Source organism: Aquila chrysaetos, chromosome 8 (genome assembly GCF_900496995.4).
Source record: "Aquila chrysaetos chrysaetos chromosome 8, bAquChr1.4, whole genome shotgun sequence".
Lineage (NCBI taxonomy): Eukaryota > Metazoa > Chordata > Aves > Accipitriformes > Accipitridae > Aquila > Aquila chrysaetos.
Genome location: NC_044011.1, coordinates 29,062,644 through 29,087,972, shown reverse-complemented (window position 1 = coordinate 29,087,972; position 25,329 = coordinate 29,062,644). Strand labels below are relative to the sequence as shown.

Below are 25,329 nucleotides of genomic sequence, written 5' to 3'. Positions count from 1 at the left end.
TTCTTCAAAATGAAAAAAACTGAACTGAGCAAATTCAAATGTAATCTGTACTTCAGACAGAAGTGTTATTGCCAGCACTTTAGCAGAAGTTTCCAGGTAACAGGCTTCAATGATACTGAACTTCCAGCTGTCAACCAGTTCTATCTGTGCACTACTAGAAAGCAATCTTATTCTACAACAATTGGCATACTTTGGTTTATTTTGTTTGTACATATGAACTGAAAGCACATCAGCAAGAAATATGTATGATACATAAATTAACAGAGAAACTTCTGTCCTAGTAAAATTAAAATGTGTAAGACATACCTTCACTTTGACTTCAGCTTCTACGAAATCCTTGGCCCACAATGTCCTAGCTTCGAGCATTTAAGAAATGTTACAATGAATAAATCTAGCCTATCCTGGCACAGGAGGGCTGTTACTCTCAGCTAGCTGGAAGCACACCCTTCCCAAGGTAAATACTCATGCCCATATTAATGCCAAATAGGGCAGCTCTTTTCTTACATCCTAGCAAGTCCTGTAGCAATCAGTTCAGAGGGCGGCCAAGAAACAGGCTGCAGATGGAGTGAGTTGCTTTTAAAAGGAAGGAGAAAACAGCCAGACTTGTATCTTGCAGGCCCCATACCCTGAGACTGAACATTGCTGCCCAGGATTGCAGCACCCCTTTTACAGACAGTAGCAGTGATAAAAAGGATGAGGACTGGTTAACAGCTGATCTTGGGGAAGGTGTAAATGGTGTTTATCAGCTGTTATATCCTTCTCCCCTAGATGAGGTTTAAGCATACAGAAATGCAGCTTGATGGCCTTGCATTATTCCTAAATAGAAGATTATTCACGTTGTGTTTGTTGAGTACCCATACCACCAGCACTGATACTCTGCACATGTAAAGCAAAATAGTCCCATCAATTTCCCCTTGCTCAACAAGCGCTTTGCTAACAATGCTAACATTTGCTTCAGTAAAGGAGACCCAAGACTTTAGCAGTTCCCTGAAAAGTAATATTTTTAATTTCTTTCATCCAGGACAACTCTGGTAAATATTCATAAAGCTTGAGTCACTAAAAAATTGTTGCTGTGACAGTTTGATGCATTATTCAATCAGCAGCATTTAATCTCCAGCCAAATTTGTTCTTTACACAGCTTTTTCTAATTAGTATTGCCTTTTTTGTACAGAACTCCAAAATTCAGAACAGGGCACAATAATCTAAGCTTATATTCATTTTTTATCCATTACAATGTCAGAAAATGCTGACAATGCATCAATCCACCTTGTCCTGGTTTCAGCTGGGATAGAGAAACCACAAAGCACTCATATCTGAAGGTTTTATACATGAGACTTCAGGATTTTTCTCATGAAGTGTCCAGCTTTTCTTTTCATAAGAAAGACTGAAACAAACATACTGAATCTTTCAGAGTCACTTTTTCACCTATATTTAGGTAGCAGTTAGCACTTTCAGACTACTGAGTAAAAGGATCCAAAAGCAAGTTTAGTCATGATTATTACAGTTGCGATCCTGCATAGGGCTTGCATTAGATCATTAGTTTGAACAGGGCTTTGTGTTTAGCACAGCTCCTACAGGCTTTGGTATTTCCTACCATCTGACTACCTGAAAAAGAAATAATACTGCTAAAGTCTCTGTGCCCTACTAACACAAGTTAGGGGGGTTTCACTGGCTTCAGCTGAGGCTCTGTCCATCGGTTTGCAGATGCAGAGTGACCCTTACTGATCCAGACTAGCAGAGTATCAGAAAACCTCATTTATTACATTCTTCCTATAAAAGACATGAACAGAACTTCTGTACAATAAAGCTGTAAGTTTTGTAATACAAGGCTTTTACATGCTAGCAGAGGTTGGTTTCCATTTGGTTAGGAGTACCTGCCTCACTTGCTATGTAAAATTTTGATGCATGTGCTATGTTGAACAGTTCTATTCTTCTAAAGTCACCATATAAAGCTTTGATTAAATAAGGATGTGGCACATTGTGAATGCTAACCTCTTTTTGAGATCTGAAACAAGTGCTGTGGCTTTCAGAATTCAAAGCATTGAGCATTGCCTTAATAGCTGTGTCAACCCTGAAACACAAAGCAGCAGTATAATCAGTCTTACAACATTCATGTTTTCCCTTAGCTCTACAAAGCTCACAAGTGGTGATTGGAAAGTCCCCTTAGTGCAGCTAATCCAGATCTTTGGCTAGGAGAGACAGGCACTCCTGCCCACGGGCCTTCCCTGCTGCATGCTTGGCAGCTTTCGCCAGCATTCCTTGGACTGCTTCCTTTTACCCTCTCCCTGAGACGAGCATTTAAGGCTTCAAATCCCTTTGAGCCCTGGCTTTCAGCCTGAGCAAAACAAGGCTGCATCAACCCAGGAAAAGCCAAATCAGTCCTCTCTGCATCATTTTCTCTGTTCCTCCCTCAAAGTTGTTGATTATTTCTCTTACTATTCAACACAGCTTAGTTCTGTGTACTCATATAACCTTCTCTGCCTCTTCCCGCAGAAGAAATTCACAGGGATTCCAACTGTATCCCAGCTATGAATAAGAAAATGACCAGCTGCCAAAAAAATAAAGAAGCCAGACCGTAGAAAGCACTGCTGATGGTCAGTGGTGGAGGTCCTGCAGCATCTGCCATTACAGTGATGGAGAACTCAAGAAAACTACACAGATTGTTTCCACGGTGCACTAACACTCACTGAATTTCTCTGTATAATAAGATAGAATCATAGAATCATTTAGGTTGGAAAAGACCTTTAAGATCATCAAGTCCAACCATCAATCATGACCACTAAACCATGTCCTGAAGTGCCTTGTCTATGCACTTTTTGAATATCTCCAGGGATGGTGACTCCACCACTTCCCTGGGCAGCCTGTTCCAATGCCTGACAACCCTTCCAGTAAAGAAATTTTTCCTAATGTCCAATCTAAACCTCCCCTGCCGCAACTTGAGGCCACTTCCTCTTGTCCTATCTCCAGCCACCTGATGGAAGAGACCAGCACCCACCTCACTACAGCCTCCTTTCAGGTAGTTGTAGAGAGCGATAAGGTCTCCCCTCAGCCTCCTTTTCTCCAGACTAAACAGCCCCAGTTCCCTCAGCTGCTCCTCGTAAGACTGATGCTCCAGGCCCCTCCCCAACTTGGTTGCCCTTCTCTGGACACACTCTAGCACCTCAATGTCTTTCCTGTAGGGAGGGCCCCAAAACTGAACACAGTACTCTAGGTACGGCCTCGCCAGTGCTGAGTACAGGGGAACAATCACCTCCCTGCTCCTGCTGGCCACACTATTTCTGATGCAGGCCAGGATGCCATTGGCCTTCTTGGCCACCTGGGCACACTCCTGGCTCATATTCAGCCGGCTGTCAACCAGCACCCCCAGGTCTTTTTCTGCCAGGCAGCTTTCCAGCCACTCTTCCCCAAGCCTGTAGCGCTGCATGGGGTTGTTGTGACCCAAGTGCAGGACGCGGCACTTAGCCTTGTTGAACCTCATACAACTGGCCTTGGCCCATCGATCCAGCCTGTCCAGATCTCTCTGTAGAGCCTTCCTACCCTTGAGCAGATCAACCCTCTCTCCCAACGTGGTGTTGTCTGCAAACTTACTGAGGGTGCACTTGATCCCCTCGTCCAGATCATTAATAAAGATACTAAACAGAACTGGCCCCAATACTGAGCCCTGGGGAACACCACTTGTGACCCGCCACCAACTGGATTTAACTCTATTCACCACAACACTCTGGGCTTGTCCACCCAGCCAGTTTTTTACCCAGCAAAGAGTACACTTGTCTAAGCCATGAGCTGCAGTGAGTTGCACCACTCAGGTATGAGTACATAGATACAAACAGATCTCTGTTGGAGACAAGGCTTAAAAGCAATGACAGCTTTTCCATCAACATTGTTGCCAAAAATCTGAAATTAAAAAAATAATTCATAATGGCACATCTGCATTGACCAAGTGTAAGGCTTTGATATTCTGGTTTTTGTCATTTGGACAAACTTGAGTCTCAACGCTACCATGTATGAGTGCTTCATATGCTATCCATAATGCCTTTGTTTCCCTCTCTGAGAGAACAGACACGCCTACTCCCTTTACCCCAAATAGCAAGGAACAGGCTGGTATCCCATCCAGTAACTTCTGCAGCCTTTGAACAATCCTCAGAGAAGCAATAATAAACTGTTAGCTGATGATGATGAAGGCAAGAACCATACAACTGTGTTGGAGGTAAGATGGACCTTCTGCCCATTCTCAGCATGGTAACTGTAAAGTTAGGTGCCATCCTGCTGTTACGGGAGTGACTGTGGTAACGTCGTCAGTGATATCTGCATTAAGCTACAGTGTATGTGCTACAAGGACCAAATGTTCTCGGAAGCTTGAACTGAATCATTATGAGTTTAATGTGAGGGTCTTGTCTACAGAGAAGTGGCAGAGGCATGCAATAATATAACAACACATACTATTTTCTGACTATGATGGCACTCTTCTGCTCAGTCTAAGTTGCTATGCCAACAGATCCACCTAACGTACTTCCACATTTCAGACTTATTGTGGAGAACAAGCCCTGGCCAATTCTATGTACAGAATATATAGACTAAAGTTGGTACTTTTTTGTTTTGTTTTTGTTTTTAATTAACTGTATTATTTTTGCTTCTGGCTTCAGAGTCATGTCTGCCTAAATACTACACTACAGGCAAGCTGAGCAAATGCAGAAAACATGACTGTGCGAAAATACAACTGCAGTCATCCCTGTTCTGTATGGAAACTGTGACTGCACTTCAAAGATTTAAATGCATTAAAACAAACAAACAAAAAAAGGCTTCATGCATCTTTCAGTTCTGTTGCATACTGAACACTGTTCAAGAGGCTTGCAACATCTTGTATCAGAACATGGCAATAGTCATACATAAATGTGCTGATCATCTCATTTTCAAATGCACAATGCTTACACTGAACTTTGCTACTCTTGAGGTGGATGGTTAAAAAAAAACAAACAAGAAAAGGTGCCAAATGCACTCCTGGTACAAAGTTCTACCAAAATGTATGGAGTTAACCTAAGGCACAAATTTGCCCCAATATGCTAAAACGTGGATTAACTGCCCTTGCTTAAAACAAAATTGTAAGAATTTAGATCTAACCATTTTAATACAAATTAAGTATAACTCACTGAGGAAATACTTCCAGGGAGGCCGTTTGTTTTAAAAACAGTGAAAAGATTTCCTCTACAGATCGTTTGCCCTATCTTAGAAAAATATTTCTTTTTCCGTAGGGATCAGGAACTAGTATTTTGTGCTTGCATACAGGTACAGAATCAGTTACATAATGAGCTAGCACAGCTTAAAAATTTCTTGCAGTTTTTGTTTTTAAAATAAAACCACCTGTCAATTGTTACTTCCTTGTGCTTCAGTCCTGCAATGCCAGCAGCAGCAGCCCTCAAGCACAAATAAGCAAGGAAGGAAGGAATGCTGCCACATACTTAGCTCCAGGACTGCGATATGATCCAAACAGCACAGGAAAGGGAGATCATTAGCCACCTTGTCAGTCCTCCTATAGCCTTTATTCTTGAAGAGCCATGACTAGGACAGGTAAGTACACCTTTTTTCCCCTCCACGCACTCCATTCTACAAATCCATGAGTGATCATGCCTTATCTGAGACACCAGCTTCTGTACGGATATCTAAAGGGAAAACAGTGGAGGGGCACGTGCTTGGAGTCATGGTACTATAGAAACAGCGAGAGAGACAGAAGAATCTCAGAGCATATTCAAAGACATGGAGCTTTTGACCCATAGGCAGCAGGGGAAACAGTCACTAGGAGTCTTCATATGAAAATATAACAATATCAGAAACCCCCCCAAAAAATTCTTTTGGTAGTCTCCATCTCAGTCACCTCTAATACTCCTTCCAGGTTCTGCTAGAAAGACTGCTCCTAACCTCAAAAATCTCCTACAGAACTTCCCATGGTTTTTATTGGTAAGTAGCTTTAAGCTTCTGGTTCACTAAGCTCAGTGTCAGTAACTTTCCACAGATTTCATACCAATCTCAAAACTTTTCAGATCTCACTAAAGCATTCTCCAGGCAGAGAATAGTAGTTGCTAGTGAATACTGTCATAGCTTACTTACCATCCCCTAAAGTCTCATCTCATCTTTCATCTGCAATGGAGACAGAAAAGGCTTTATCTTCTCTCACCATTTGCTGTTCAATCTATTACTCATTTGCCTTGAAGGCTCTGCAGTTAAGCAGCTATTTACAAAACTTGTAAGGTCCCCAGTCATTCAATAACTCTTAATGTAATAATCCAAGGGGGTGGGGGAAGCAGTACTATATTCCATATTATGGGATGGGCAAGGAAGCCCTTACAATCCCTACACAGAGGGCATACCAACTGAGTACATAGATACCACGTAGAGCAGCACCACTCAGAAATACCAGGAAATATTCAAAGCAGAAGCTGGCACAGCTTGGCCAGGCAGGGTTCACTCACTGCTCTGATTTTGTGTCACTTCCTACTCTGGTTCAAGCAGCACCACTGCAGTCTTTGAGCTGCATTCCCACGAGGCACAGCTACAACAAAAAAGAACAAGTGGCTAAGGGAATCAGAGAGCACTTCTTAGTTCCCAGGTCAGGGTACATGACCTTCCTGAACCCAAATTCAACACCAGGATAAAATGTGGACATGCAGCAGCCTCCTTCCTCCAGCTGCTGCATTGTATTTTCCCACAGAAGTGAAACCTTGGTGAACAGTCCAGGTGTAAATCAAGACTGATGGACTTGCTATATTCTTATAGGGAAGCCTGGATAGAACACAGTGTTAACCTGTATCACACCATGGCCAGGCTAGCCTCTTAGCAATTATCTCACCCATCTTTATTCTAATCAAAATACCAAAATATAGACATTAACCATGTTGCCATCACAGCCTTCTTACCTGCTATGTCACTACTGATTCTCTAGAAGAGCAGACTGTGAAGAGGATAATCTAGGAGAAAAGGCACAGATTCTTCCTAATTAGCACACACTACCTGTTTTTACTTCTCTGGCTCCAAAGAAAAGACAAATCTAAACTGTTTAGCAATCCACCTTCTCACAAGTACTTCATCCAAGCTATGCTTGGATGTGAAAAATCAAGAAACTGGAATCCTAAAATCCAAAGTGATTATTTCTGCAGAAGGCATCAATTTTACGTTGTTCTTCCTACAGAAAGGAAGTGTTTTCTTTTTCAAGACAGTGTAAAGTATCCCAGGAAAACTCAGACAGAATTTTCATTGTCACTGTTCCCATTTGCTTGTTCTTAAGACTGTATTCATTTTCCTCCTATTTTTCAGATTCTTCATTTCTGCATGCTACAAATCTTGATGTAAGCTAATAATTTGTGTGGACAAACAATGCAATTACTTAAATAGCCACCTAGTTTTCTCTTTTACAGTACACCTGGTAAACCAGTTCTTAACTTTCTGGAGAGAAAGATGACAAGAACTCATGTACTCATATGTATGTTCACACACACAAGCACATGCAAAGAAGTGTTTTAATGCATTGAACATTAGCCCCAATTTTAAAGATTATTTACAAATAAAAAGGGCCGAAAGCCAAGTTCACAGCAAGTTCAAGTGTCAAATCCAAGAAATCTTTCTCCTTTATATGCTCATTAGAAGTGTCATGCAAACACCTTCCATTCCACGAGACTCAAGTTTGTTTACTCCACATTTTATTTGATACTGGAGAACTTCAATTGAGGAGAAAAACAGTGAATCAATTTTAGTTCATCTCCTTCTTACCTTCTGGGCTTTTAATAAAAAGTCATAGAAATTAAAGATTAATGAAGTAATAGTCCTTAGGATGCTGTAAAAAATGAGGCTGGCTCTATTGTATCTCAGATCAGTCATGAGTTACCCGCTGCATAGCCCATTTGATGCAGAATTCCTGGAGAAGGACAAGGCTTTAGTGCAATCTGCATCAGGTAATCCAAACCAGTGCTTTAAATTACTGCAAAAACACCAGAACATTTCTCTGCAATTCTGTTTCATCCATGGTCTACACATTTTCAAACAAGACTTCATTTAAAGTGAGCAGATACAAATTATTAGTCATTACAGTCAAGAATAAATGCCCAACTCTAGTAGGTTTTCTCCTCTGTATTTTTATCATTGTTTCAATTCCCACAGATCCAGTAAAAGAAAATTAACTGCTGAGGATTCAGGGATTTGAAGCAATGTTCTTCCAGCTCACAGTTGCTTCACAGAAATCACTGCCATGTGAATACCAAAAAACAGTAAAACTTTTACCCTGCTTCTGTTCTTGGTAGTATATCACCATGAACTGTGGAACTTATGGAGACTAATTTCCTGTCTGTCTCCTGTGGATTCTCTGGTGTTTTAATATTGTGGTTCAACTCGTATTGCAGCCCCTCTGTCATTATGGACACTAAGTTCAACCACTGTACTCTGTTCAGATATGTAATTTCGTAAAATTTGAAGCAACTCAGTATGGGACCTCAGGCTCTCTTTTGATTTTCATGAAAAACATTTAACATTGGGGGTGGAAGTGTGCAGACAAGGAAGAAGAGCAAAACAAAACATGGTCAACACAAGCTTCAGTTTCTTAAGAAACCAGATTAGAACTGCCAGAGGGGAAAAAAGCTGCAAATCAAAAATACTCCAGGCAATCACTAGATGGTGTACTAAGAGGAAGTATGTACCATGAAGGAACTTTAAAGATCCAGGAGCCATCTGTAAGCTGTAAGCCACATGAAAGACTCCCCATCCCATTTTTAACTGCGTAGGCTGCTTCTCCTCCCATGCAAACACACTACAATCTTGCAGAACCTAGTGCAAGTACTTATATACAAAAGGGACTCCACTTTGCTGTTGCTGAGTTTCTTTTAGTTCAAATTGGCACCTGAGGAGCAGCAGCCACTGAGTGCTCTGTGGTCCAGAAGAAGATCAGACAGAGGTCCAGGGAGCTCACACAGTAATAGGGCACTTCTGCCAGCATCCCTCATTACCCTGACTTTAGCCTTCACTGCATGCAGCCTCATGAGAAGTTTCTGCTTTCACACAAGTTCAAGAGCTTGCATTTCTTGACATGCACAATCATAAGGACTATTCATCCAAGCTATAGCACCTTCACAGTTCTTATAAATGAGGATACTACTTCCTTAATAGAGCAACTATTCCCCACTTCAAAGATAACTCCAAACTGTATCAAAATGAGCTGGTATACCATAAATTTCTTAAGACAGGACCAAATCTCACTTCACCATTACATATCACAAAGAATGTGCCAAATCACATGCTTCTGTAACCAAAGTTATGTCTGTGTTGCAGTGTGCCACAAGCTAGAACCCAGCCAGCTGTGAACAAGATCATAATTTAGCGTTTTGTCAGTTAACAGGATCCCAATACCCAATCTCAACACAACCTTTTTCTGCAGTGGGTCAGCACACACTGTGCTGTCTCAGTCCTCTACCTGGCAATGAATCTGAGTTGGTAAATTTAAATCTCCACTGTAACACTAAATGATCTGTCTCTCCCCACCCCCTCCAAAGTGCTACATTCTCAGGTGAGTAACATCAGCATTTATAGAAGTAAATGCCTCAAGGTTTTGCTAATGTGCTAATGAGCTAGAGCCTTCCACCTTCAGATCACAAGAATGAATCCTGTTCAGCTGAAAGGTAAAAACACAGTTTCTAGCAGAAATTTGATATCAAGATGAGTTCTAGTTCCAGCTCCTCCATCACAAATTCATTTTTATGCTTCCTGTGCAGTTGTATTTTCCAAGTCAGAGAGGACTTTGAGCTCAACAGAGCCCTCTACCAAGGACCCCCAACTGCAGCAAGATCCAAAATCATTGTGATACAGATCTTCAGTATATACAGTACAGATTAGCACACTTACAGGGAAAAATAAAAAGAATTTTTTTTTTTTTTTAAGTAATGGAAGTTCTATGAAGTGGAATTCATAGAAGTCCCCAAAATACTGAGGATTTTCAGCAAAGAGCTACAGAAAGCAAACTCAGTATAAATATCAGCTGCTTTAGACCCCTTTAACACTAAAGATTCCACTGTGGCCACATTATATTATTTAAACTATCCAGTTTTACTTACACACAGCAAACAGCTATAACGGATACACATTTTTAGAAAGAAGTCATACAAATATGAAGAACTTGCTTTGGGAAAAAAAAAACAGGGAACAGGGGTTTGAATTCCAGCATCTGCAACCCCCTACAGGGCTTGTGCCCCTTTTTCCTGCTAATTTAAAATCAGAGTATTATGCCCTAACGTTGCTCCTAGTCACTGCAGAAGTTCCTCTCTTCCACAGGAGGGAGCTTTTATCTTGCAAAGACGACTGAACTTCTTTCACAGTTCTCATTTTGGAAACGTGTAGGAGCTCTAAACAGTTCTGGAGGGCCCCACGCCTGACAGCTTCCACACAGGATTAGCAAGAAGATTCAGAAAGTGAAGAAAAACACCCCCAGAAAACCAAAGATCAAGCATTTATAACCTAAACCATTCTTGGACCCCGGTGTTATATCACACTATTATTCCTCCCCACCCCCAATGCAATTACTTATATAGCAGAAAAACCTGAGAACATCAAATCCAACACCATATATGTCCATACATATCTGACATATATAAACTTCACTCATGTGACTGAAGGTATCAGCTATCCAGCCAGTACTAGAAGAGGAACAATAAATCACAGCAATTCAAAGAATATAACATCTTGAGAAGAAATCTGGCCTAACAGCTGAAAGAAATAACTGAATACAAATTTGAAAATTCTCTGGACGATTTATTAATCCAGCAAGTGACAGTCAGCTTTTACTAGGCTTAACCTGAATGGCTGCTTTTTCCAGAAAAACAGCTCACTTCCATAATTCAAAATTCTGTGCCACACTTGATCTGGAGCTCTGAGCTGCAATTTCTATCAAGGTAGCACTGTGCTACCATCGTATTTCACAGCTGCTACTTCCACTACTGTTTCCTTAGCAAAAAAAAAAAAAAAAAAAAAAAAAAATCACAAAATGCAGAGGTGACAAGCCAAGTGGGAGCGATGCTTAAGCTGTGCTGTTCTCACCATCTGATAGCTAGAGAATTTCATATTCCCTGCTGTCTAAGTTATAGTCCAATGGGTATATCCTCCTGATGTGTACAGCTAATTCCCATTGTCAACAGTGGGAATAACAAATGCACACAAAGGCACAACGAGCCTTTGAGACCTATTGAAGTAGTAATTTCAAAGTATCAGGGTAAACATATTTTGCATATGGTAGGTAATAAGCCTCGGCACCAGCTTCTGTGTTTAAGAATGCATTATGGGTTTGTACACAGAGCACTAGAGATACCCTACTCGCATAGTTTCCAGCTTTGTACAAGTTTCAAGAAATAGTTCTGCCATGAATAACTAACTGCTATATATACTATCTATATACACAGATCTAATCACAGACCAAAGTTCTGTGGAGCAAAATGAGGTAGAAAGGCTTAGGTGAAATACATCTTCTGCTCCAAAGGTCTTACAATCTTGATTTATGACTAGCCACATAAAAAATAGCACATGCTGCTCAGAACTCTTTCCTCCTATTAAAGTCATAATGTAAAAAAATATTACAAGTCTTCCCTGTCTTCAATACTTGCTACTACTTCAAAGCCAACTATGGTATAAGCATGCGGGCTGTTTTGGCTTCTCCATAATCAACACTAGTAAAGATAGATTCAGCTGCAGGCCATGGTCAGCTAAACAGAAGGCTTAACATTAAAGTCAGAAAAGCCAGCTCTGGTGTGATAACTCAGTGGTGTTAAATTTTCTTTAATCAAAGCCCTATCTAACATTTTAGAAAAAAAATACATCCAAACAATCTGCAGACCACATCAGATCACACTCTATGCTCAGGGTAATTTTTCAGAACAAAACTCTTCCTGTTCACAGGTAATTAACCCTGCAAAATTATTGTGCTATACAGTAAATGTAAATTGCTAACAAAATATTAATAATGAAACAAAACAGGCCAGACAGCATTGTTTGAGAAAAGACCATAAGTCCCAATACAAGCAAAGGCAACCAGAGAGTCTTGTTTGTACAACACTTAATAAGTCCCCGAGGGAAAAGGGACAACCGTGTAAAGCTGCCTTGGTTGTCCCTTTTTTTTTTTTTTTCCTTTTTTTTTTTTTCTCATCATAATTACATCTGTTACTGATGTTTCATAAAATGAAATGTCCAGTCTCCTTAAAGTTCAGTGTGAATACTGATAAAGCTTGAACAAAGCATATAAAAAAAAGCATCCTTGGTGATACATTTTGGAAGGTAGCCAAGATCATCTTGGAAGGTTAAATCTCCTTAGGTGAAGTAAAAATCTTTACTGAGGAACACTGGATTTTCAGCACTCATTTGACTTACTTGGAGTACAGGGACATAAAGTGAACTTGACATCAAGTTTCCCAGTAGGACTTGTAGCTGACAAAGACAGCATGTCAATATTTACACTCATTCCAAGACTCCTATTTCTTTAAGTAGATTTTTTTTTTTTTCCCCCTACATTTGAAAAGAAATTATGGACTTTGTAAAAGTTCCTGAAAAGAATCACTCTCTTACAACTTGAAACTACAACTGAGAAACACAAAACACTGGCATAGATTTTACTCTAAGATAAAAAGGCAAAGGCCAGAATACAAGGTAGGTAATTAGAATTCAAGTCTGGGAAACAAGAATTACTTTGTTTCACTCCAGTTCCAATAATCACTCTTATAAACTGATCCAGAATGTTTTAAGCTAGATACCTGGATATATAGCTTGAATTTCAGAATTGCTAAGCATCTATCTGCTTTACTTGACTGGAAAGAAAAAAGGGACATCAGAAGCTGTAAGAATCAGAAAAATCTCAGACAATTCTGAAAAGGGAACAACTGTCCCTTGTTATTTAAAACATTTCCTAATATTAAAGATCCTTCAAAAATGTGTTACTTTTCAAATAAAGTTTAGAAACACACATGCCGACTAAAACCTTACCAAACCCTTTTCATTTTCAAGCATATTTAGCAGAAATGAAGTATTTACACACAAAAACTTAACTGGAAGTTTGGTATGCTTAATTTGTTTGATCTAGTAGCTGGAAATTTTGTAACAGAAAATTTTCCTACAAAAAAATGATTTGATCTAAAGAGCTATTTCTCTATAAGTAGTATTTCATAACTTTCATAACTAAGATTGTATATAACTAAGTAATATTATAGACTACTTACCTCTGTATCATGCCTGTAAAATTACTATGGCACTCAGACATAAGACTGATAAACACAGTGTGATTTTTTTTTTTTTCCTTCTAAGTATTGCTTTCTAACAAGATGAAGGGTTGAAATAATCATTTGGCTCTCTAAGGTTCTCTTGGCCTCAACCCCTTCTCTTATTCCAAATTAACAAAAATAAATGGTAGGGTATGATCCTTACTAAACTACATATCTACTTAACCCTGAACATTAATGAGTACCAGATCTTTTATCCCAATATGGTTCCTTTTTGTGCTACTCTTGCATAGGAGGCATACCACAATTTCAACTAAAGAAAAGGGGAAGTGACTGGAGAGTCCAACTGCAGTCTCCAGAGGGCATGATTTAACTCCTGCCTGGCAAAGGAAGCACAAGCAGCAAGCACACAAAACCAGAACAGTTATCTGGACTTTTCTGCTTCAATTAGATTGCTATTTGAGTGTGAAACTTGATCTTGGGCAACTACAGTGCCTCCAGACTTAGAACAAAGCCAACATATTGATTTGGAAGCTCACTTTTATGGAAAATTAAATACTCACATGATGCCTGGACATCATTACAACATGTATGAAGCTTTACAGCAGGCACTGATTTCTTTTAAAAGTTTTATGATCCAGAAGGGCTTTATTTAAGGTATTTGACCTGCCTGGTAAGAGAGAGCATTTATAACATTCTATGGGATGCACTGCCATGTCTGAGTAATTTGCATCTGTGAAATATCAATGGAGACAAAAGTGTTCTTACTTTCTATACTTTGAATACCATAAATAAGAGCAGGGACCTGCAAAAGTGCCTGCATTGAAGCAGAAGGGTATGTAATTAAAAATTAAAATTCTCCACAAAAATACCTGATATTTAAGAAAAATTATTTAGAAAGCATACGGGCATCTTCACTGAGATTTGAAACATATTGATAATATTGAAGCAGAGGGACCAAAATTAATCCCTTTTTTTATAGTTTAATTCCTCCCTGATGCACATGAATATTGGAATTACTCCAAATTGCTTTTAATTGTGTCTATAATGGGAAATAATACTCAAACAAAAATAGATCAGCAGAAGTAACTGACAGTAGAAAAAAAGGGCTGAGTCCAGTTGTGATAAAAGGTTTCAGACCCCACCAGGTTCACTGGGATTTGACAGTACACAAACCATACTGAGTCAGGTCATAACTCTGTTGTATCTCCAATTCTAATACTGTTCTGTGAACTTTTGGACCTGTATTTGCAACACACCAGAAAGCTAGCACAATCATCCCCCCAAATACCAGTTGTCTCAACTTTTCAGGAACTGAAAATTGGGGGGAAAAAATCTCTCCCTAGTACCAGAAATAAAGAAGTTTGGTTTCCTATGCATTAATATTCCAGATGTGGTTAACTGGTCTTTAAAAAGTTGAGACTTCCAGTTGAAGCTTTTTACACAAGTGGGACAATAAGGTGTTGATCCTCTATGGATTTTTGGTGTTTAACAAAACTTAGGTTTATGTATCTTCCCTCCCATTAAGGATAATTTTAAAAAACCCAAACAAACAAAACAACCCCCCTCTCTCCTCTGTGGCCTGTTTTCACACAGAGAACTTAGTATTTTTGAGAATTTTGCTTATCAAATGCAGCTGATCTGCATACACCTTGTTCCTTAAAACTAGCTAAAAAAGGCTTCTCAAAATGTTAGTGGCAGTAATACTCCTTCCCTTGTACGTGTTTTTGTTTTGTGGGGTTTTTTTTTTGTTTTTGTTTTTTTTTTTAAAAGCTCAGATCGTTACTGGCATTCACACCAGCAAAGATGTATCTATCTACAAGATTTTAAAACAAGAAGGGGTGTGTGGGTGTGGATGTCTAATCCAGAAGAGTTATAGCCATAACGTAAACTCCACTGCAGCTCACTGGTAGCATACTGTAACCCTCAACTGGGAGGACCACATTTAGGCTTCGTATCGATCCCCTGAAGAGTAACAGGAACTCAAATGTTCCAGCAACAGCATTCTTCTCATCAGCAGTACCAGAAATTTAATGTGCACAGTTCTTTTAGGAGGCTACCAGATCACTCAATCCGGCTAATAGCTGAAAACCTTGCACAGTACTAACACCACATATGGAGAGCGGCAGACTCCAGTTTTCTTACATCTACGTTCTTTTTTAAACAGTACTCAGAACATACACAAGATGTTTTTACTAGAGCTGCAGTCAAGGACACATCAGCTATAATGAAACAGTAAAATTTAACTGCTACCAACAACATTCTGCTTTGGTCTACAGTCAGTTTTGAGCTTCTGCCCAACATACACTTACTACCAGGCTCCCAAACAGTGACACTAAGCTGCTTTGTCAAGAGTCTTAAAGTTTATTTTGCTTTTACTGCAACTCTTCACTATGCAGTTGCGCAGTAGTAAACATGACCTTAACATCAAGTGGAAGTTTGGCAACAACTTGGTTGCAAATGTAATCTACAACAGCCACAGAAGTTAACCAAGCCAAAAGCAGAGTTACAGCTCTTAAAAACTCAGACTATAAATGGCTATACAAGATCCCATTTCACACTGCAGTTTGCTAGCGTGATTAACTGTAGTGCTGTGTTACACCTGCAAATCATTTATCTTTTTGCAAATACTGCAGAAGTAATGTAGATACCCCAGTACCTGACTCTCTTCAAATCAGGTAACAGTACAGGCAGAGTAATAAATCAGTGGCACTGCTTGAAACATGCTTTGTTAAACAAGTGTGCAAGTCTCCATGGGATCAGGACCTTGGATGGTGAAGTGATGATCTAAAGGGCGCTGGAAAATAAAATCGCACTGTAATTTTAAAGGCTCAAAAATGAAGGCCTGGTTAATGTAGCAGATAAAAAGTAAAAAGCCTTCATCAAGCTTTTACGATAAATGTTTTAAAACCTGAGTCTGTAAAGTTTTGCAGTTATAAAACACACTCCATTGCAATGTTTTATAAGACAGAGGGAGCAGCTGAAAACAGAATACATCTGAGATTTATTTACAAATAGGCTACAAAAATATCTAGCTACTACCCTTGCTCCTGTTCAAAGGAAAGCTGAAGTAAAAAGATGAGGCTTCTTTGAAAGCAACTGTCTAGGTACAGCCAAAAAGAAGATAACACTGAAAATAAAGAGATGTGGTAAGTTGATTGTAACAGAGCTCCTGAAATGAACATTTTGATAAAATACTGTGGCCACTTTTCAGAGGTCTGCATATGAGAAGAGACATCAAATTTCCATCCTTTTAGCATTTTCCTTTCTCAGAACAGCACTTCCATATAGGCCGTAGATATACTTGGCTCAAGAATATACTGCTGAAGTCACAAAAACACTGCAAAATTAATAAGGATTAGATCATTTCCTCAATTCAACTGGCTTAACTCCCAACTCAATACCTGTTTTTCAGTGATTTCACATACAGCATAGTCAGGCCCTAAACAAGTAGCTTCAGCAGCAGCTTTGTAATCAGCTTGATTTGTAGCTGTCTCTCCCCACACTTAATCACAATCACACATTTTTTACTCTTCCCAGTGCCTCACTAGTGCTCATGCAATCATGCAGTCAGCCAGATCAGAAGGACAATTTGGTGTACACTAATTCTGGGGGAGGTTATTTTTCAGTGATATTAGCTCCCTGTTTCCACCATGCTTGCAACCACAGGAATACAAATAGTGGCAGAAGGCAGAGGTCAAGAAGGTTTAGCAGGGACTAGCTGTGCCTCAACCAAATGTAAAACTGCACTTTCATAGAGAAGTTCAGGCTTCGGCTCACTACAGTATTTGCCACCCTCCTCAGCAAAGCACACTGACTTGAGGCCTCAGTTACTATGGTGATGAGCATGGAATAAATGTTTATATATAATTAGATAAATTCTCCCTTCAAGAAAGCAGTTGTCCTTCTCACAGGCAGCTACTCCTTTTTTTTTTAAACTAAACAGATGTAAAAAAGCATTAAAATCTTAAAGCTTAATGATCACTATTATTCATTCGCAGGCTAATGATAATTTAAACCTATGGCAAGAATTAAAAAAAAGCACGTGAAAAATTAGTCAGTGAGAATCACATCTCTTCTGAAAACTAAACTGCTAAACTCCCTAGAGATTAAGTTAATGCTTGGTTTTATACATTTTACGTTTTTGCTTAAGAAAAACAGGAATGATTAACAAAACTACCTCATTGTTTAACAAAACTTAAGAAATACTTAATGAATAAAAAAGTGAACGTATGATTCCTTTTCTTCTATGCAATCACTAAACTAAATCACACCTACTTGTAAAATACAAGCAGTATTTCCTAACTCTGAGCTTACTGTAAAAGCAGTAAGCTCATATAAATGAGTTAATTTAGTTGAAATGCTTGGTTTATAAACTCATGAGTAGCTTACTTCCTTTTCAAAAGATTATGAATCAGTAATTACAGCAGAACCATCTGCCATAAAGATGAATATTCTGCTTAGGGTTTTGGGGAACCCTTTGCCACAACATTTATGTATAACTTGGACTTTTTTTTTTTATTAAGAAAATCCAGTCCTAAAATGTGATCACTAGTCATATTCCTTAGCATCTAAAATTGCTTTAAATTTAAGGAATACTAAATTCAGAGTAGACAAGACTACTTCCTAGGATCTATGACTATAAAAACTAATGACAAAACTTAACCAGACACTGAATTCCTCCCTGAAGAAAAACAAATAATTGGCAAAATGCGGCAGAAACATTGCCAGCTGATGAGCTGCCTCATTCTTTCCACTATGATGCCAGTTCTTGCCAGCTCTTCCCTGTCCACATGCACTACACTCCCTCCAACTCTCAGCCTGACCCAGATCCAGCCCTGGTCTCAAGTCTGATAATGAAATCCAACTTTACTCACCCAATGGGTGCAAACAACTACACCTGTGGTTGGAGGTGGTGCTTTGCTGACAGCAGGCAAGTAAAGAGGCTTCTACTCCCAGGCACCTATTACAGCTCTTTTCTTTCACTGAAATTTTTCTCCCTTCTCCCCAGGCTGCCAACATAACTATATGTGTATTTGCTCCCCAGCCCAAAGTGATTGATTTGTTAATAGTTGGAGCAAAGAATCACTGTGGTCCTGATCAAGGTTTGGCATCCCCAACTCTACAGGTAACTTAGTACTGAAGTGCTTAGTAATCCCATAAAACAGAACAGAAATAACAGGGTGTAAGCTAAACCTTATGCAGATAAGAAAGTCTGGACTTGTTCTGTGGTCTTCATCACCACAGCAGCAGGCAGGAGCACATTACTACAGATTAGGACACATCTCATTCCTGAACAGGACCACATACCACATGGGGACATTAAGGATGCTGGAGAGCCTATATGCTAGCGCTAAGAGAGTGGGGCAAGAGGGGTGCCCACAGCAACAGCCTTTCATTGGTCTGCTCCAGGATTCAGCATGCTTCCAGCTCAATCTCATAGCTCAGTGGAACCAGACAGTCCCTGGAAAACTATTTTTCGTCTCTTAACTGGAAGTTATCTGCAGAGTTACCCCCAACCCAAACTCTCCCCAAATATTATCCCAAAGCTGTCATGAGATACACAGGAGGAGACTCAAAGCTGGCTATTTATGAATGGAGATCTTGAGCAAATGCTTAAACTGGCTACTGTAATGCCAAGAACTGAGTATTTTAAGCTTCCATTATGTTCTATAGCATACATCTACAGATGTATGCATTCAGTTGGAACAAACACCTACATATTCAAAACCAGATAAATGTACATGTTCACTAACAAATTAACCATTTGAGCAGTAAAATGTGCACTGAATGTTACTAAAAAGCCAATAAACTAAAGGACTTGCCACTGGGGAGGCAAGTTCTCCCTTAACAATTATACAAACCAGATACTTAATTGAACACTGTACAAACAAGATATATTCCCAAACCTAGAGTTACAGTACTGCAAGACCTTTTTTTTTTTTTCCTTTTTTTTCCTAATTCTTTTACACATTTCACTCCACTTTAACATGAATTAAAAGATGGCATAGTCTCTGGTTAAGTTGTATTTTAGTTCAGCTAAAGAACTCCCAAGAATCTAGTACTTTATCCACAGATCCCAAGCACTTTAGAAGATTCCAGCTCTGACTGCTTCAATGATGGATGTTTTTCATCTTAGTACCACAAGCTTTACTGGCTTTAGACATTCTCCGTTCTTTCCTAGCACCTTCAGGGGCCTTGATCATGTAGCAGAATTTCCTCTTTAAAAAGTCCATTTGCAGGATCACTCAGACTTTGCGAGAACTGGGAGGCTCTGAAAGCAACACAGCTCAGATCTGGGGAATTTTTTTTGTTTCCTTTTATTTTTAAAACATGGTTTACTCCGCACAACTATTTCAAAGGCTCTGACCTCCCAAGGTTTGCAACAGTTTTAGGCTATATCCAAAGGCTTCTGAGTGTTGACAACCAGGTTATACTGAAAATTATTTCCCTGGAGAATTCATCTAAGATATGCTCTATTTATTGCACTCAGAACGGCAGTGCTTAAAAAAAACAAACCTAACAGCCCACACAAGAAGGGCTGCAGGTTGTTCAACATGAAAGGTAGATCTCCATTTATGTGTCTGAGATAAAAAGGAAGCCTCCAGACACACTGGACAAATTCTCTCACCGTACCAGATGTGGGTGCATCTGGCACACTATTGATCAAGACTGTCCTGATCGGCAGAGGGAGAAAGGGGCTCACTCCCAAGAGGATTACGTAAGTGCTCCTCCTTCTCCCTAACAGCAGTCCTTCTTTCTTCCCTGACGCTAAGCTAAGTCCAGTAGTAACTGGCACTGTATTTCATCAGCAGAAGACTGGGTATGTATTCCCTGGTATTGAGGCATTAATTAGTCCCTTTCATCCCAGTGTATGATTACAGGATGCAGACACAGGGAATGAAAGCTTTCAGTTGCTTGCTACTGAGGTCTTGCTCAAAGTATTGCTAGAGCTGGAGAGTTCACATCCAGCAGGGCAAGATAGTATCAATGACCTGTACTTATTCTTTGCTACATATGCCAAAATCAGTAAGTAGCATGCTGCCTCACCATGCCATGAGGGGTGTTTCTCAGAATGGTATCTATTTGCAAGAGGGCCAGAACATAAACATTTCCCAGACATTTCCTACACTTTTAGCTCTGCTGGTTAGCAACAGGAAGGTAGCAAATACTCCCGTGAGCACAAGTCAGCCAGAAAACTGCAAATTACGTTGACCAAAAAGCCACTACAGTGTTGTTTATTCTAGTCCAAAATTGGTGTGAACTGTAACAGGAGAAAGACACTGACTACAATGACACTAAGAAGGTTTGTCAGAATGGCAGTACTGTCTCATCCACAGGCTGCTGTTACCTTGTGAATATTGGGTCCAGCAGAACTGTATAGTATACACCTCAATAAATCTTCATCCAGTTTCAACCCATGCAGTTATAGCATTACTTAGAGGTAACATGCTTATTACAACACCGAACAAGTTTCCATATTTTTCTAATACTAAGATTTACATGCATTACAGAGCTCTCATGGCATTGTGAGGTACAGTTTTGTACTTCGCCTACCTATGCATTAACTTTCCATTGCAACTTTACCAGCTATCCCTAAGTCTGCAGAAAGGGTCATGTAACAACTTCAGCTGAATGGAAAAAGACATAAAGTGGAAGTTCTTTACATGATAATATGATTTTTTCAACACAAATAGTCTCATCTCATTAGTATTATCCTCACAATGAATAATCTGCACTATTCTTTTTTTGTGTAATACTGTTCTCTTAAACCTCTGTTTGGTTATTTATTCATAAACACACACACCCAAGCCACAAAACCACCTGTAGAATTCCCCACCAGCTGAAAAGCATTAGAATCACTACTGGTCTTATTCTTCCTGCCACAGACAAGGCTTACAGGAGTAGGTTTTTTGAAACTAGATTTCACATTGAGGACAGCCTGGAGTATCTCTTATTGTATGATACATGCTGCTCAAACCAGGGACAGCCCATTTGTGGAGATTATCATCCAGTGGTAAAATTGTTTGGGCTGTAGTAAAATTCCAGTGGTGGCGCTTTATGGTACAAAATCTGAAGTTGTTTTCAGTGTACAAAGCAGGCTACAAACTAAAACGTACAATTTCCACAGAGCAGAATTCTTCCCTATTGACAAAGGGAAGAAAAAATGGTACTGTATGACTAAGTCACCCAAAATTTCATGGTATTTACTTAGGAACTTCACTTTCATTATGCATACCTTTTGTCTACAGGGAGACAGAAGGGGGGGGGGGGGAGTCTGATATGAAAATATGAGCAAATGTCTTTATTCTGAATTTTGAAATCTCCCCTGGAAACTCTGCAGGTCCTTCTGGAAAAGGAAAATCTCAATTTTTTTCTTGTGGGAGAGTTCAGCAGCAGCATGATTGATCAGAAGCTAATGTTAAATCCACTGAAGATATAAATCCACTCCATACCACCAGAAAGTAGACGGTACTTTGCCAAATAGGTAGGAGGCAGAAGCATCATGACTTACAGTGTACCACGGTAACAAGCTGCACCCCATCTCTGGCAAGTGCCCTTTTTTTGTCCCAGACAGGCACAGTTGATATACTAGGTGCTTTGCACCTCAAGAAAAGAGCATCACCAAAACCAGTTTCACCATGTCTAAAGTAGTAAAACCTGTCATGGCTACAAAAATACAGGCACTATTCTGTATTAGCACCAAATTAGTTCCCTGGGAGTTCTTAGATGCACTTCTGAATTCCTGTGGCAAAAAAAATCACATCCTGTAGCAAACAGACCTACTTGGCATATGGGGTTATACTCTCTCCTATTTCTCACATTGAAACTACAAACCGCACAGTCCTCAATATACACTCCCAAGTAAGTCTGCATGGAACAGAGGCACAGAGTGGAGAATCACACATGCATGGTGCTTACTCAGTGTAGTCTCATATCCTCAGCTGAGGGGGCCTTGAACATTTACACAAATACACGTGATCATGCTGCATCATGTTTTCCTTGAAAGCTCTAACAAGCTACTTAATTTTTCACACAGATGACAGCACTGTAAATGAAAACAGATTACATTAGCACTGAGATCATGGCAATCAAAGCTATGGAAAAATGTACAGCTAAGATGGATGCAATTTACCATATCATACCACAGACAGCATTTGTTAATGCAATTATTTTTCTCTTCAATGACGAAAAGGGTTAGACACAGAACTTCACACTACATTCATTACACTCCCCACAAAACGTACTGATATGCTAAAAGGTACTCCACATGACAACAACATCTATTTTGATTAGTTTTGAAAGAGTCAGGTTACTTACTGGTATTCAAAATTTGTCTTCAACTCAAACTGTTAGGGGATCAGCAATCAAGCAATTCCCCAGTTTTCTCTCTGCCACAAGAAAAAGAAAGAACAAATTAAGACCTTTTGGCATTGTTTCGGTTCAGACTTTGTTGTTTCACTATTAAATTATGCATCTAGTTTGCTGCCTGAGTCATCACCTTCAGAATTTGTACTGGCCCAAACCTGAACCAGTCAGTCAACACATGACCAGTCATAAACCAGGTACCACCTGAAAATAAATCAAGCGATTGTTTCCACAAGATTGAAGTTACCTACATTAATAGCTCATTAATATCCTGTGCAGGCCAGTCACTACTGCCTAACCAGTTGCTGCAGGAAGATAAGAACTTCACAAGTCAGACCAATACATGTATCTCTAGCAGAGTTAAATGAAAGCAATAAGCCTTTACAATGGTGGTAGACAAGCACATCAGTGAAAAAAAAAAAAATCAAACACTGTACTCCTGCTTGCAACACTTGCCTCCAGTTGTAGCAAAGTCTTTGAGCAGTCAGCCCACAGCTCTCATCAGAGTTCCCCAGAACAAATGTCTTCAGAAAAAAGCAGCCAATTATACCAACCCTAGCTACAGCTGGATGCCATCAAGAAATCTTATCAGCTGCTAGACAAATAAGATCACTACATGAAATTATTATGCAAACAGTAGAGTCTCAAGAAAAATGTAACCTTTTAGTCTCACTCTTTCTTGCAAATTGTTTCCATGTATTTGTTCTGTAGAGAGCTATCTGATACAGTGATACAATTACAGGCACACGGTCAAAGATAGAGAAAGCACTTTTATCCCCAGTTTATCCTAGCCAGAACTGGCAGTAAGTCTAGGAAATCAGAAGACCACTCTTTATAAACCAGTTAAGACAAAAAAGTTTCATGCAGTGATTTTCAATCTGTGGCTTCAAGTCCTTGGGGGCTGTTAATTACCACCAAGAGCTGAAAAGGGTACCCGAAGAAATAATCCTACTACCAGGACATTTAATTCACACCACCTTGGGCAGCAAGATCCACAGATCAGAAGCATTTACAACCACTGTTTCAGTAAATGCACATATGCAAGACAACTATACATCTGCACTTGCTCTAGCAATTTGAAATCCAGCATCCTGCAGCGATGCAAAATGAACCAATGGGTAACCAAAAATCACCCTATTAACCTACAGCTTCACAAGGCTTCTGTGGCCCACGCCATTCTTCTGGTCTTAAGGAGACTCCTAGTCCTCATTTTCTAGGTAAAAGAGAGCAGTGCTCCCCTGCATCCCTAACCCTTTCATTTGACCAGTTTTTTTCAGCTGTGCCTTACTGCATCTGAAAAATATCATCTCCCTCTCCTCCCAAATCTTGGCAATTTATACATGCTCTCACAAATATGCAAGAAAATAAGGGCAGACTCCCTTTGCTTTCTTTCAACTGAAAAGACAGATGTAGGTGTAAGAGAGATACAATGAGAGGCATTTTATCTTTCCAACCATTTGTCAGTTATAGTCAGTATTGTATCTTTAGATTTGCTTATTATTCTACCTGTTATTACAAATGAAATGAGATGAATAAATATGGTGCATTGGTTTTACAGACATTAGAGCTGAGGACCTGCACTAATAGAGCAATTCAAACACGCTGAGAAAGGACAGTTTTCATTTCTATCTAAAAAGGCTTCCTCTTTTGCTGATAAAATACAGCTTCCCCCACCCACTGTAGCTGAAAGCACTTTCCCTCAAAGCCAGTTCATAAAAAGTGGCTTTCCTTTTTTCCTTCTAGAGCATTAAAGAAGAACAAGAGTTTATTTATTTTTATAAAACACTACTGGAGCTCATAAGAACATGCATATGCTTAAAAATCCTGTATTTTCAAGCTTTACTGCACTGTCCCAAGAGTTTACCTGCTTTGCTAGTAAAAGCTGCTTACAGCCTGTTAAGGGTCAGGGCAGAAGATTATTTAATTAGGCAGCAGCCCTCACCCTGGGTTAACAGAGAGGGGAATGTTCCATACAAATTGCATCCAGCTATGTTTGTGAGTAAGGGATGTTTACATGAAGACCAGCACAAGGCAAGACAAAGAAGGATATGCTAAAGGGATCAAAGATACATGCTATATTAAAAAAACCTCAAAACTTAGAGACATACAAGGCATCACAAATAGCACTTTAAAAGAAGCATGCTATGAACAGAACTGTAGCTGGAGTCCAGACACAGGAGCATGGAAATTGTCTTCCAAACATTAGGTCAAGCATTATGCAAGCCACAGCATTACTGTTAATAACACTGAAGAACCCAAACAGGTACAGAGTTTACAGACCTGTTTATTTATCTGTAGCTAAAACAGCTTCCAATCACACAGAGATACATATTTATCCTAGTTTGAATGGTGGTTATTATGCTGCAGAGGAGCTTTACTAAAGCCAGAAACTGACACAACACAGCATTATCTGAAACTTGCTCTAAAAACACCTTCAAATATCAACACTTGCAAAAACATTAGTCAGAAATACAGGTAATATAATGGAAAGTGTTAAATGCAAGTCATGGTTTTCTAAGCCTCTTATCTACACACTAACAAATGCCAACTTGCATTTTTAACTTCTCTTAGAAGTCACATAGAAAAGCAACTTTGACACATTTGCACAACAGAAAAAGGTATTGAAAATATATTTTCATAAGTTCTTGCCTGTCTCTACTTGGAACTTAAAAAGGTAACAATTAAGGTATTGTATTCCTCATTTCTGTTTATTTTAGTCCCATTACATTAAATG

General features: G+C 39.4%; 1 protein-coding gene across 1 annotated transcript in view; it reads right to left on the bottom strand.

Annotated features, from left to right (window-relative positions):
- PLEK (pleckstrin) overlaps positions 1 to 25,030 on the bottom strand; it is a 62,416-nt gene extending 37,386 nt beyond the window's left edge. Inside the window, exons 1-3 of the mRNA XM_041125150.1 lie at positions 24,876 to 25,030; positions 22,548 to 22,618; positions 22,149 to 22,275 (exon numbers count right to left, since the gene is read on the bottom strand). The gene's annotated coding sequence lies outside the window, so the exon portion shown is untranslated. The remainder of the gene's footprint in view (positions 1 to 22,148; positions 22,276 to 22,547; positions 22,619 to 24,875) is intronic.
- Between the last annotated feature and the right edge of the window lie 299 nt (positions 25,031 to 25,329).